This window comes from Schistocerca nitens, chromosome 9, assembly GCF_023898315.1.
Source record: "Schistocerca nitens isolate TAMUIC-IGC-003100 chromosome 9, iqSchNite1.1, whole genome shotgun sequence".
Classification (NCBI taxonomy): Eukaryota; Metazoa; Arthropoda; class Insecta; order Orthoptera; family Acrididae; genus Schistocerca; species Schistocerca nitens.
This window is the reverse complement of record NC_064622.1, coordinates 62,688,714-62,703,214: the sequence shown is the minus strand read 5'-3', so window position 1 is coordinate 62,703,214 and position 14,501 is coordinate 62,688,714. Positions and strand designations below refer to the sequence as shown.

At 37.7% G+C, this 14,501-nt stretch overlaps 1 protein-coding gene across 4 annotated transcripts in view; it reads right to left on the bottom strand.

The window, feature by feature from the left end:
• LOC126202940 (protein argonaute-2-like) overlaps window positions 1-10,740 on the bottom strand; it is a 250,858-nt gene extending 240,118 nt beyond the window's left edge. The window contains exon 1 of one of the 4 annotated variants that reach the window (XM_049937038.1): window positions 10,636-10,740. The gene's annotated coding sequence lies outside the window, so the exon portion shown is untranslated. Of the gene's footprint in view, window positions 1-10,471 lie in introns of all 4 variants that reach the window. The other 3 variants (XM_049937035.1, XM_049937037.1, XM_049937039.1) reach the window with 3 other exon arrangements.
• Window positions 10,741-14,501: the final 3,761 nt, after the last annotated feature.

Sequence of the window (14,501 nt, the reverse complement as noted above, 5' to 3'; positions counted from 1 at the left end):
CATGGTGGGGAAAGCTGGGCCTTCTGTGCAACGTGTGTTATGCGAGACAGATGTCTTCACTTGCAAGATGAGCCTCTGACACCGAAAGAAGAATTCGAAAATCGAAAAACGTGCACCTTTTGCCCTCCTCGTTTGAAGAGGGAAAACAATGTATCCATGTCAACAGTGTGGGTTCCGATTTCTTTGGAGTGTTCCAGGAAGGTCTGCGTGAAGTGTTTGCAGGTGGAAATTGACTAAAGTATGATTCAGTGGCACATGAGAACAAGTATTTAGTTTTTACTTGTAATTTTAGAAGTAAAATGGTGGCAAAGTTTCTCCATTCATAGACTTACGGACTGAAATATTCGCTCTACATTGAAAAGTGAGTCGTAAACTGAAAGCTGACTTCGCACACAATTTATCGTAAGTCATGTCGGATTTTTCCACCTAGTTATATTGCCAATTTGTAATATAATCCCTCTGATGAAAATCTGTGTGTGAATAGAGAGCTAACTATTTGCTGTTATTTTCGTAACTCATAAAATAAAAATATACTCCAGATTTCGCTTTGTTTTAATTGTTGAAGTGCTTAAAATACCGTAGTGTTTAAAAAAATTAAGTTTTTACAAAAGCCACCTCTAAGAAGTGTAATGAATGGCTGGAAGTCAAAAAAACTATATATATTCAGCAAAATTCTGGTTTGACATGTAAAATAGAAAAATGTGGTCTGTGAGACCCCTCCATAGTAATTGTGTTCCTGTGAATGACCATAGTAGTTAAGGGTTAATATTAAGTGGTAGTTTGTCAACGTAAAACAAACAGAATAGGACCTAAGACAGAACCTTGGGATACTCTTAGTGAAATGATGGGGACATTTTGAAATATAAGTTCCTCTCCATGTTGATATAACCACTCTGTCTTCAGTTGAGTGCAGGACTTAAACCATTCTAACAGAATGACCCGAATATCATAATTTTCCAGGTTACAGTGTAATAAGGTATCCACACTTCAAAGGCCATTGATAGGTCACAAAAAATCCTGTGGCATGCAGCGAGTTGTCTAGAGATGAGATAATTTTACCAACAAAATGGTTTATAGCAGATGATGTGATTTTGCCTTTTTGAAACCCATACAGATGTTTTGAGATTTTAAATTTTTCTATGAAATTTTGAATGTGTATGGTGACTACGTTTTCAAACATTGATAGTGATGGAAGACAAGAGATTGGGTGATAGTTTCCCATATGTTCTTTCATGCTTATTTTCAATAGTCGCTGGACTACTGCATAGTTTAGTGTGTCTGGATAATGGCCTTCTTGAAGGAACTGATTAACTATTGCAGATAGTTGCTGTGCAATTATTTTAGAGACCGTTTGTAACACTTTTGTTGTTATCCCATCCAATCCTGATGATGTTCTACTCTTTATTTATAGTATCATATTTTCTGTATCTTTTACAATCGTTTTGGTAAATGTACTGAAAAATTCACTTCAAATTGCTCACTGTTAAAGATATTTACCTTACCTGGGTAATTTTCTACATTGATGTTTGCTCTGTTTATGTTTATAAAGAATTCATTAAATAATTCAGACGATAGCAAACCAAAAGCTGAAACGCTTAACTCTGTTTCCAACTGTTCCTTTGTGAAGGAAAACCAAGGAGAATTGCCCCAATTTAATCCTCATATTACCCAAAAGATGAATGAAATAAGTATTACTGTCAGTGGTGTTGAGAAACAGCTGAAATCATTGAAATTGTACAAAGCTCCAGGGCCCAATGGAATCCCTGTCAGATTCTATACTGAATTTGCAGCTGAGTTTGCCCTTCTTTACCATAATCTATCAAAGATCCTCTGAACACAAAACCATGCCCAGTTCTTCGAAAAAAAGCACAGGTTACATCCTCCTAAAAGAAGGGTAGGAGAAGTGATCCACAAAATTACCATCCAAAACCATTGACAATTTGCTGTAGAATCTTGGTGCGTATTCTGAGCTCAAACATAATGAGATATCTGAGCAGAACAACCTGCTTCATGCCAACCAGCATGAATTCCGAAAACATCGATCACGTGAAGCCCAACTCGTACTTTCCTCACATGACATACTGAAAGCTTTGGATCAAGGCAGCCACGCAGATGCAGTATTCATGCTTTCCGAGGAAGAGGAGAGCAGTGTTTAACATCCCATCGACAGCGAGGTCATTAGAAGCAGAGCACAAGCTCAAATTGGTGAATGATGGAGAAGGAAATCAGCCGTGCCCTTTCAAAGAAACTATCCCAGCATTTGCCTGAAGCAATCTAGGGAAATCACAGAAAACCTAAATCAGGATGACCGGACACATGTTTGAACAGCTGTCCACCCAAATAAGAGTCCAGTGTGCTAACTACTGCACCACATCACTTGGTCTTTCAATTTCCAAAAAGCATTTTATTCAGCACCACACCTACAATTACTGTCAGAAGTACAATCATATGGGGTATCAAGTTACATTTGTGACTAGCCTGTGGACCTTTTAGTAGGGAGGATGCAGCATGTTATCTTGGATAGTGAGTCATCGTCAGAGGTAGAAGTAACTTCTGACGTGTCTCATGAAGGTGTCTTGAGAGGCTTGCCGTTTACGTATATTAATGACCTTGCAGACAATACTAAAAGTAATCAAACTTTTTGCAGATGATACAGTTCTCTATAATGAAGTACTGTCTGAAAGAAGCAGCATAAATATTCAGTCAGATCTGGATAAGATTTCAAAGTGGTGCAAAGATTGGCAACTGGCTTTAAATGTTCAGAAATGTAAAATTTTGCACTTCACAAAATAAAAAATTAAGTATCTTATGACCATAATAGCAATGCATCACTGTTGGAATTGGCCAACTCTTACAAATATCTGCTGTAACACTTTTTAATGGATATGAAATGGAATGATCACATAGGTTCAGTGGCAGCTGAAACAGGTGACATACTTCAGTTTATCTGTAGAATACTGGGGAAGTGCAGTCAGTCAACAAACAAGTCTCAAAAATCACTTGTGCAACTGGTTTTACTACATTGCTCAAGTGTGTCTGACCCATACCAAATAGAACCAACAGGGGAAAATGAATGTATACAGAGAAGGGCAGCACAAATCATCATCAGGCTTGTTTGATCCACAAGAGAGTGTCAGAGAGCTACTGAAGGAACTGAACTGGAAGACTAAGATAGATGTAAACTATCCAGATAAAGTCCATTAAAGTTTCAAGAACTGGTTTTAAATGATGACTCTAGGAATAAACTACAACCCCCTCCATATCACTTGCATAGGGATTGTGAGGACAAGATTAGAATAATTGCAGCATGAATGAAGGCATTCAACCCACCATTCTTCCCTTGCTCCATACATGAATGGAATGAGAAGAAACCGTAATAACTGGTACAATGGGATGTACACTTTGCCACGCATTTCACAGTAGTTTGCAAAGGACAGATGTAGATGTCGATGTAGATATTGAGGGACTTTGGAAGCTCAGTTCCTCTGTGCTTGTTTCTCACCCCTGGTGTGCCTAGGGATAGGAATGAATGACTTTATAAGTTTCTATATTTATCTCTACCCACTGAGACTGCTGAGTCACCACGAATATTATTTTGGGTTAATTTGACTTGTTTCATCTGTGAAACATCTAGCCTGATACCACCTACTCAGATCATGCCCCCCCCCCCCCCCCCCAGGGTACCACATAGCAGCACCAAAAGTTGTCCAGCATGAAGGCCACTGACTGGAGTCCAGGAATCTCCAATGTGACAGCCACTACTCCTCGACATGCATCAGGAGCTAACACACTGGCACCAGGACTGCTCTGTGTTTTCACAGGATTTCATAAAGAAGGTAGATGATGATCCAAACACTATTGACTAGCTACCACATTAGTTTTAACCCTCTCACAGGCACAGTGTGTGGTCGCATGGCATACTTTGTACACATTTAAGAATCGCTGTCTATAAGTGCTAATTATCTCAGACAAGTGCCTCATGGTGGGAATGTGCTGCTAGTTCGGAATCTGGGTCTTTTCTTGCACAGATTGTAAATTTTTTTCTCTCCTAATTCACTGTTTATTTTATCCCAAATGTATAACAATGGAATGAAACACAAAAATGTTATTTGTGGCTGGCACACTTTATAGACAGGCATTTGTGTTTGCCTGGTTATTGAGAGTAGGGGATCTTTTAAACCATAGTTAAACTAGTTTTTTATGAGGTAAGCTTCCCAACTGGTTCACATAACAGCAAAAATTTAGAAAAATTGAGGTCAATCCTAAAATGGAACCAAAATTACTTCCACCCATGATGAAAATTATAAGGAGAAAGGTGTAAACAAAGAAAGAACAACCTAGAGAAATAATATGGCCATCCTCAAGAACTGTCAAAATGCGTCTGAAGGTACATGAAGTAATGACAGTCTAAGATGGGAGATTGCAGCACAAGAAAAGACGGTGGTGCTGCAATAGCTTGCAGACCTGCGTTCACTAGCCACAATCACGAAACACTCAAGCCCTCTGAAGGGCAGACTAGATGTAAGACATAATTATGACTAATGAAAACTAAAAACACACACACACACACACACACACACACACACACACACACACGGCAAGTCATATAAAACTCCCCTTTTATTTTGTGACTTTTTTTGTTATACCACACTGTGTTACTAAGTGAAAGTATGCAAAGTATGATAGCAATCCAGTCTGCAGGTGAAGTGGCCATAAAACACTTTATATTTATTGCATAATACTGAATACTGTATAATAATAATAATAATATTGACCGTCAGAGTGGTATTGATGGTATGCACAATATATTGAAGGAAACTGCCGGGGCTTTAAAAATAATGAAGCTCACTCTATATACTGTACTGTGCAAGGGTAGTACTGCTCAACAGACAGCAGTTCCTGCCAAGACCAAGATAAATTCAATTTGTTCCGAATGAATTTCTGCAAGCAATTGAAATAAGTAAATGGTAAGACAGGGAGTCTGCTGGAAGGTGTATATTTCAGCACCATGCAGTACTCTGAGAAATGAAATTCCAATTATTTAGGAAAGGTCAAATACCTTGTTCTCTGCAATAGCAGATGCAACTAAAATTATGGTGTCATTCAAGACAAGAAGCAGAAATTTTTGTTTTACTTTTAGCAGTTACTAGAACCGGCAAATTAAAATCAGGTTCTCTGTGACCATAGATGGTTCTTCCTTTTGTGTTTCATTGCAACAGTTGTCACATCAGTGACATACAGTGTAAGGTTTCAATATCTATTCAGTAAAAAATTGTTTTATTTCATTTGCAAAAGCTGTTACAGTACAGAAATCTACAGGAGACTGCACATGTACTCTATAAATTGTTCAGTTCGCTTGTTTAATTTATAAATAATTATTGGGGTTTAAGCCTATGAGCCTACCCTGCAGCGAATACTGAATGTTTACTGGAATCTTTTCACACTTATTTGGCCCATTCTGCATAACTTGTTAGTGTTTTGCAAGGCAAACCACTCAACTGCAATACATGCGAGTTCCACATCATCAAGCACCGCGATGTTCACCAAGGCAGAGATCTTATCTATGTGTATAAATATTGTGCATTAATATTGTGCCTCTCTTAGCCTCACACTTCCGCAGAATACTTCAATACAATATTATTGTGCAATAAATATTGGGCATGTGAGGACCCCATAAAAATAATGAGAGATTTTAAAGTACAGAACTGAGTTTTTCGATTGCCTTATCCACATAGTAGTGCCACCTCAAGTATATAATTAGAGGTTATTGTCAATATCCACTTTTACAAATGGATGTTAGTATTGCACAAAATACTCCAAAAATTGCTGCAGAAACATGCATGCATATAGCTGAAGGTAACAATGCATGGAAAAGTCATGGAGGCCTTTATGTAGCAGTGAGAACAAATGAGCAATGAACACAGAATTTCTTCTACTTTTATAAAATTGTTGTTGCTTTCTAACAGTAAAATTATTTTACTGGCTATAGTACACTGTATGGTTTTCGCATTATTTACATGCCTGATGGGATATTTTGTAACAAGCCAAAATACAGATCATTTAGTTTAACAACAGAACTAATTGTTTCTTTTATGCTACATGAACTACTAATGTCAAGCTAATTCTTGAATGGAATAGGTATTAGCAGCCAACTGTTCAACAAGAATTTATTCTGCTACCCAGGTAAATAAATGTTTGGTACCTGAACTAAGGTAGACGTAACAATTTTACAATTATCTCAGCTTTATCAAATAAAAAGGAAGGGGAAGGGGAGATCACTGTTATGGATATGGGACATTTTGTACCTAACTATATAACACTATATTTGCAGCTCCCAGACACCCAGCTAATTTTGAAGGAAAATAATTTACATTACACTGATCCAAGAAACTATACAAAGTAAGGCTACTTGTTAATAATATCAAACCCAACTGTTAATTTTAAGATGGGGTGTATAAGGGATCTAGATTATTTTCAACAATAATCAATCCATCCTAGGTATATTTTCTTAGACATTCCAGTCTTCAACACCAACCAGTCAATGACAATTACCACGGATTTATTTTTGGATGTCAAAACATATCAGTGTCCAAAGCTAATCACATTATAAATCGCTATTTTGTAAATTTATTTCTGTGAATCTTGGCCCCAGTCTCTGATCAGTGTCAATGTAAGAACGCTTTCTTCTAGGTACAGATCCAATAGGAATTAGAAGCGTGAATAAATGACAAGAATCAAGAATTTGACATGCCAAAGAGGACACTGTTACAAACAAAGTGACAAAAGTTCAAAATTGACTAACTTTGGTCTTTTCACTGTACCAACTGAGGATGAAGAACTATTCTAGCCCCATGGTTTTTATCGACAGCACAAGTGCACTATACAGAAACAAAAAAATATTGTTGAGTAGTGTACAGCAAATAATACAAGCAATGAAAAAACAAGACCCATTTACTACTGAAGACCAGGCAGAAAATAGCATAGGCTACATCACTTATCAAAAGGTATCTGGTTCTAAGTGATAATGGTACTCAATTTGACAACTAACAATCAAAGTGTCACTCAGGTATTCATAACTAGTTTGCAGAAATAAAATAGTATTTGAAAGAAAAAAAATACACAAACAAAAGGCCATAACAGCATTTACAATTAGAAAGTGCACTTTTTTTGCAATGAAAGGGCCAAAAGTGATGACACTTCAGGGGAATAAAATTATTTAAAAAATGACTAGAAAGAAAATTTGACTATACTTTTTAACAGCAACTGCTTCTGATAAGCTTGCTCCTCGTTTTTCCCCACAAGAGAATTTTGTGCATAATATCATACCAAGATCACAGGGGGAGATGGTTGATCTTAAACTTGTTGGATGTGTGGTCTCACATTCAATAAATACATGATATATTTGCCCGAGGTATAGTGAAGTCAACAAATGTGATACTAAAAAAACTGGTTGTACTGACAGACTGATTGTAGCTTAGCCCATTTCGGAAAAAATCTCCAATAACATTACATTATTGTCGCCATATTGTTTACAGCGCTTTTCGAATGTTTCCAGTGTCATTGGTCAAACCAGATGATAAAACATTCCTCTATACCCTGTTTAGTGATTGTTTCCAAACTAGAAATTTTCATATCAATAGCATAAAACGATTTAATATATCTTCAATCAATGGAGTTAAGGGAAATGTCCGATTCCACCCATCTGCTTCAACCAATGACGTCACCAATATGGTGGAAACGACCATTCACAACTTCCATATTGCGAATATGACGTCATTACATAAACATGACAACAAATACAAAAATATATCGAAAAACCATCAAACACATATTCCTCCAAAAATATAATGAAACGAATGGGACAAGCGGGGGAAATTGGGGTTTTTGGGTGGGGAGAAACTAGAAATAAGCACACGCCACTAAACCAAACGACAAAAACGATAAAATAAAATGACCACATCCTTCCCAAAATCACCTAAAAACAATATCCACTGGAATCGAACACTTCCCTTGACCTATCTAAGTCAACAGAAACTACCGATGCCAAATCATGAAACTCTAAACTACAACCACATCCACAATCAACACTACCTCAAACAACACAACAGAATTGGAATCGAACACTTCCCTTGATCCACAAACTACCGATACCAGAAACACCCACAACTACACATTGAAACTGAATACTTCCCTTCACTTATAAAGATCGACAGCAATTCACAATACCAATCACAAATACCAACAACAAAACCAACCATGAATCTGAACAGACAAAAAAAATAAACAAATAAGCTCCGGCACTGGCCTCTAGGACACACACACACACACACACACACACACACACACACACACACAGAATAAACCACAACCAAATAAAATTCAATACTGTGGTTAACTACTAAATGCTGGTACCCTCCTGACCCAACCCGCTATAAGAAGAAAACCCATCTGAAACTACTACAGTACTACCCTCTTCTACATATTCATGAATCAAATCCACTAACTCCCCTTTTGTACAACACTCAACAACATTAGAAACACATTCTGAATACCCAGCCCCTGATACCACAGTCCCCCACACCCATAAACCAACCATAAGCTTACCCCTCCCAAACTGTGACTAATCAATCTTTACAACTACCCCAGGCCCACCCAACTTACCTCTATATTTAATACATTCAGAACAAACCTCACGACAAAAAGAATACCAGTCAAGCACCACTTGCTCACTCACACCCACCTCATGCGCACAGAAACTGTGAGAGGATAACAAAAGTGATAACTCATCAACACAATCTCACGCATGCCCAACCTAGATTTCTCGAACCAGGAACCTTGACGTATGGAGTGCCATACGTTATCCCTCCGACATCTCCACATATAGCTGTCCCTGGTCCAAGAGGTCAGACCTTTGATAAGCCTCATAGGTTCTCCAACCAACGAACACTGCACGAATTCTGCCAAAATACCGAAAAGTTGGAGGAACTTTATAAGCGACAAGGGAGTGTCGCCCCTAAGCCCCCATAACCGAAAACTATTAATCTTCTGGGTCATATACGCACCTAACAAAGACATAACAGTAACATAAAGAATTCACATACAGCGAACCGAAAACGACACTACAGTAACTTAGGCATAAAAAAACTACACCATCAACTCACTGCAAAATATTCCACTAGACACACAGTCAGCACCATGACAATACCAGTCAATGTCTACCACTCAAATGAACCCAATACTACACACAACACGCGACCCACAAACACCACCAGATAGCACCACAGACCACAGCAAAACGCCACCTACAAACGCACCACAAGCGCAAACTAAACCCACAACACTAACACGAAACCCCCAAACACACCACCAGAGAGCACCACCAACTGCATCAACATGACACCTACAAACACACAACACTCACAAACAAAACCTCGGGCCGTCATGATGTCATACACCACAACAGCCTTACGTCACAGGTCAAAGCCAACGGGTGGAATCTAACACTTTGGTTGACTTGGCTTGCACAACAAATAAGTTTTCAGAACAACAAATAATTTATTCAGGATATTCAGTACAAGTAAGGGAGCTCTAGTTTGTGAAACTTTTAAGCACTTTGGTAAGAACCTTATAGGAAAAATGAAAATCTCTCTATACTGAGACTAATGTCTATCTTATAATAAGGGTAACATTTCTCCTTCTAGTACAGTATCTATGGGCATCTTCAGTCTGAGCGGTGATGAATTGTAAGCACAAAATCCAATGAGGCAATGCACACATAGTGAAGAACTTGTACAAACATGTTTTTCCTAACAGAGATGGGTGCAGGAGGATCCTGGTTGACAGTGGCTTATTAGTCGATTTCCTCTAATGAAAACACTTTATGCGAGAACTGCAAAAGTATTTTCATTCATTGAATTCCCTGCCCTTATAAAAATTCCAATGACATGACTAAAAAAACTAACTCAAACAGAGCAGAACGTTTTTACTCTCTGTATCAATTTTACGAACGTCAGCAGCTTAAAAAATGCTACTGGCTGTTAATGTAAACTATGTATATGAGAAAACTTATATAGCGACTATTCTTTGTAATAGTAACAGTCAAAAGGAGGTTTGAACCGACTTTTGCCCAAAATTTTCCTAATATGCTGTCCTCCATCACTTTTTCAAACACATTTGGAGATTGTCAGGAATAATAAGATACAGAAATATTTCTCTTAAGACTAAGAAAATCTACAAGTGACTTCTAATGCATATGTTCAGAACGAAGGGTAAATACAGAAAAACTGCGAGAAAATAATAAATCAGTGGACAATGCTCTGTGCTATCCACGCCCAGAAACAGTTGCTGTCAAAATTTATCCTAATGCCACCTTGGTCGTATGTTAACGCCTCAGTGGCCTGCAGACATTTTTTTCTAATAATGAAATAGGCAAATACTGCAAAAATCAATATACTAAGGCGTTTCTACATACATTTTTTTCTCCCTGTTACAGTACAGTACAGCCAATACACTGGCTATGGGAGTGAGTTGAAACCTGTTAACATCTACAATACTAACTTCTGGAGTCAATAAAATACAACTTTTCGAGCGAGACTGCACACCATAGCCAGCACCCAAATTGCGCAACTTCCTCACTTTTAATGACTCAATCAGGGAATCACCAACATTCCTATCCGTGAAACGCAAACATCATAAATCAATACACAGTACTCCACTCGCTTTGACAGTGATGTCTATCATATAGCACCAAGGATTCTAACCTTCTTGAATAGCAGTATCTATAACTTACGCTGCAGTGTTCTTCTTCGGCCGCCAGTTTAGAAATGTACACAGAATCAGCTAAATGAAAAATCCGTGCAATGTGCACTTCTATTTAAATACAAAAAGGAATTTTCTCTTGTGTGAGACCGCTTGTACAAGATCGTGTGTTGATTTAAAGTCCTATATTCGTGTAATTTACTGTTCGCGTCGCTACTTCTCCGTAATCTGTCATTGATTGTACCAAACCCGTTTGTATTGTGATATATTATGAAATTTCGAACATTCGTGAGTGCCACGATAAACTAGAATTGTTATCGTCAATTGTAGGCTTAAACTGAATTATACTCTTTTAAAATTTTTAAGATCAGTAGGCCTATCCTCGTTCAGAACAACCTTTCTCTAATTTCATTGTACAATTACCTGAGAAATAGGTTATTTTTAGAATTTTCGGATCCTTAGAAAATTATATTTTGGTAAGTTAGTGGTACAGGTGTTTTAGACATGCAATTTAATTCATAGCAAATCAACGTTTATGTTCACAGTTCAGTCAATGTATACATCACCCCAGAATTTCATTGTATATCAAGGCAAATAAACGTGTGCTTTGAGAATTTTCGGAAGCTACCATTGTCCTTTGTATCATCTACCAGCAATTTGTATCAAATTAGGGTTTGTGATTTAGTTACTCTAGCAGATTTTCTCACATTTTGTGTTACATCTAGTTTTCCCTTAAGGGAGCAGCCGCATTTATTATCTGCATTTATCATAAATTAAATCGGTTTTTGAGTTGCTAACAACTGTAATTAATGTCAAAACGTTTTAGCAAACTAATAATTTTTACCACAGGCTTTTGTGTAGCCTTAATAGAAATCTCGTTCTGTGTATCTGCTTTAATTCTCATAGGGAATTAGCTACTTTTTAGGTCTACATATTAAAAGATAGATTAGATTAGATTAGTACTTGTTCCATAGATCATGAATGCGACACTTCGTAATGATGTGGAACGTGTCAGGTTAATAAAAGGTGTCTATACAAGATATTACATTACACAAAATATTACATGACACTTAATATTTTTTTGGGGGGGTTGGGGAAATTACCCACTATATCCAAAAATTCATCTAATGAGTAGAAGCAGTTGCCATTCAGAAATTCTTTTAATTTCCTTTTAAATGCTACATGGCTATCTGTCAGACTTTTGATGCTATTAGGTAAGTGACCAAAGACTTTTGTGGCAGCATAATTTACCCCCTTCTGAGCCAAAGTTAGATTTAACCTTGAGTAGTGAAGATCATCCTATCTCCTAGTGTTGTAGCCAAGTACACTACTATTACTTTTGAATTCGTTCAGATTGTTAATAACAATTTTCATAAGTGAATATGTATATTGAGAAGCTACAGTGAAGATCCCTAGCTCTGTAGGATGATCTTGGATGCGCTCCAGCAATTATTCTGATTACTCGCTTTTGTGCAATGAACACTCTTTTACTCAGTGATGAGTTATCCCAGAATATGGTGCCACACGAAAGCAGAGAATGAAAATAGGCGTGGTAAGCTAATTCACTGAGATGTATATCGCCAAAATTTGCGATGACCCTAATAGTATAAGTAGCTGAAGTCAAACGTTTCAGCAGATCTTCAGTGTGTTTTATCCAGTTCAACCCCTCATCAATGCATACACCTTGAAATTTTGAATATTCTACCGTAGCTACCGAATTCTGAACGAAGTCTATATTTATTAATGGTGTCATTCCATTTACTGTGCGGAACTGTATGTACTGTGTTTTGTCAAAGTTTAATGAAAGCCCATTTGCAGAGAACCACTTAATGATTTTCTGAAAAACATCTTTTACAATTTCACCAGACAATTTTTGTCTGTTGGGTGTGATAGCTATACTTGTATCATCGGCAAAAAGTACCAGCTTTGCATCTTCATTAATATAGAATGGCAAGTCATTAATATATATTAAGAACAGCAGAGGACCCAAGACCGAACCTTGCGGCACCCCATTCATGACTGTTCCCCAGTTTGAGAAATCACCAGTTCTTTGCATATTATGTGAGCAGGTTTAATTTAAAGTCATTTGTTCACTGCCTTGTAATACATTGCACCAGTTAAAATGCAATCCCACTGCGAATGCTGTTCAAAAACATGGGATGAGTTAGTTGACGATCGTAAGCAGCTGGAAATCTCACTGACTACTGTCAAACGATTGACAACTACTGCAAATCGGTTTCTTGAAAGAGCTCCCATGATTCGTGTACCTGAGATACCTGTACCAGAGGTAACTCAGGTAAGCAGACATGTGGGACTCACTTCATCTGTTCTGGGGAAACCTGTTTTGTCCAGTGTCAAGAGGCAAACACAAAAGGGTAGGGGCCTATTAATCGATGGCAGTTCAAATGTACAGCGAATAATGGCATCCCTTAGAGAAATGGCAACAAAGGAGAGGAAAGGACACCAGGTGCACTCAGTGTGTATACCTGGGAGCCTCATACAACTTCTTGAAGGGGCTACTCCAGCAGCCATTAAGGGGAACAGGGTGCAACTGGCTGCAGATTGGGATGCACGTTGGAATAAATGATGCCTGTTGCCTGGGCTCCAAGTCATTCTTGGGTCATTCCAAAGACTGGCAGAGTAGGTTGAAAGGACCAGCCTTGTGTGTGGGGTTTCAGTGAAGCTTACAATTTGCACCATTGTCCCAGAACTGATTGTGGCTCTTTCGTTCTGAGTTGAGTGGAAGGACTGAACCAGAGACTTCGAAAGTTCTGTGACAAAGTAGGCTGCGACTTCCTGGATTGCCCTGTAGGGTTGGGAATTATAGGGCCCCCTAAATAGGTCAGGTGTGCACTAACCATCAGAGGCTGCTACTCAGGAAGCTGACTGTGTGTGGGGTTCACACAAAGGTTTTTTAGTTTAGGTGACCCTCCATCCAATCCATATAACGATAGCTGTAAGAAACCCAGAATTATCAGTGTAAGATCGAAAAAAATGCCTCCCACAGATGAGAGTATTAAGGGGACATGTAATGGAAAATGTAAAAATTTATTTTAAAAATCATTACAGCCATATTTATTAATGTACAAATCTAAAATTTTGTATGTGTAAAGCAAAATAGCTGTGTTTCAACGGAAAAATATGATAAAATATGTAGGATTAATATTTTGCCAGAAATCTGAATTTTTAATTTTTTATTGTCTTAATAACTCAGATTCTTATCATGCAATTAATCTCAAATTTTATTGTAGTAACCTGAGAATATTATAAGACCACTGAACTAAAGTTATTAATTTATGGTATCATTAACAGAGTCTTCAATTTTGCACAACCAAAATTAACTTTTTTCCTACATACAGTCATCCAAAAATCAGAATGTAATTGCAGGATCTCGTCGTTATTAGTTCCAGGGGGACAGCAACACGTTGGGAACAGTTCATGAAAAATTCATAGCATTAGTGCATATACTTTTTGAGAAAAGACTTCTAATAACGTAAAAAATGTAAAACAAAGAAAATGAGGTTCAAAGATTTTCTTCTCATACTTCTACATGTAATAAGCTTATCTCAATTTTAAAATCCTCCATACTGATACTCCTCATCCTCCAAGTCTCACTTCTCTCCTATTTGAATCTACCTGGTCTGTATTTGCAGGTCAGACACTGATCTGTTAGCTTTCTTGACTGTGCTCTCGTCGATGGTGTAAAATGCTTCTGTTGTAAATACACCAGGATCTATACCAGC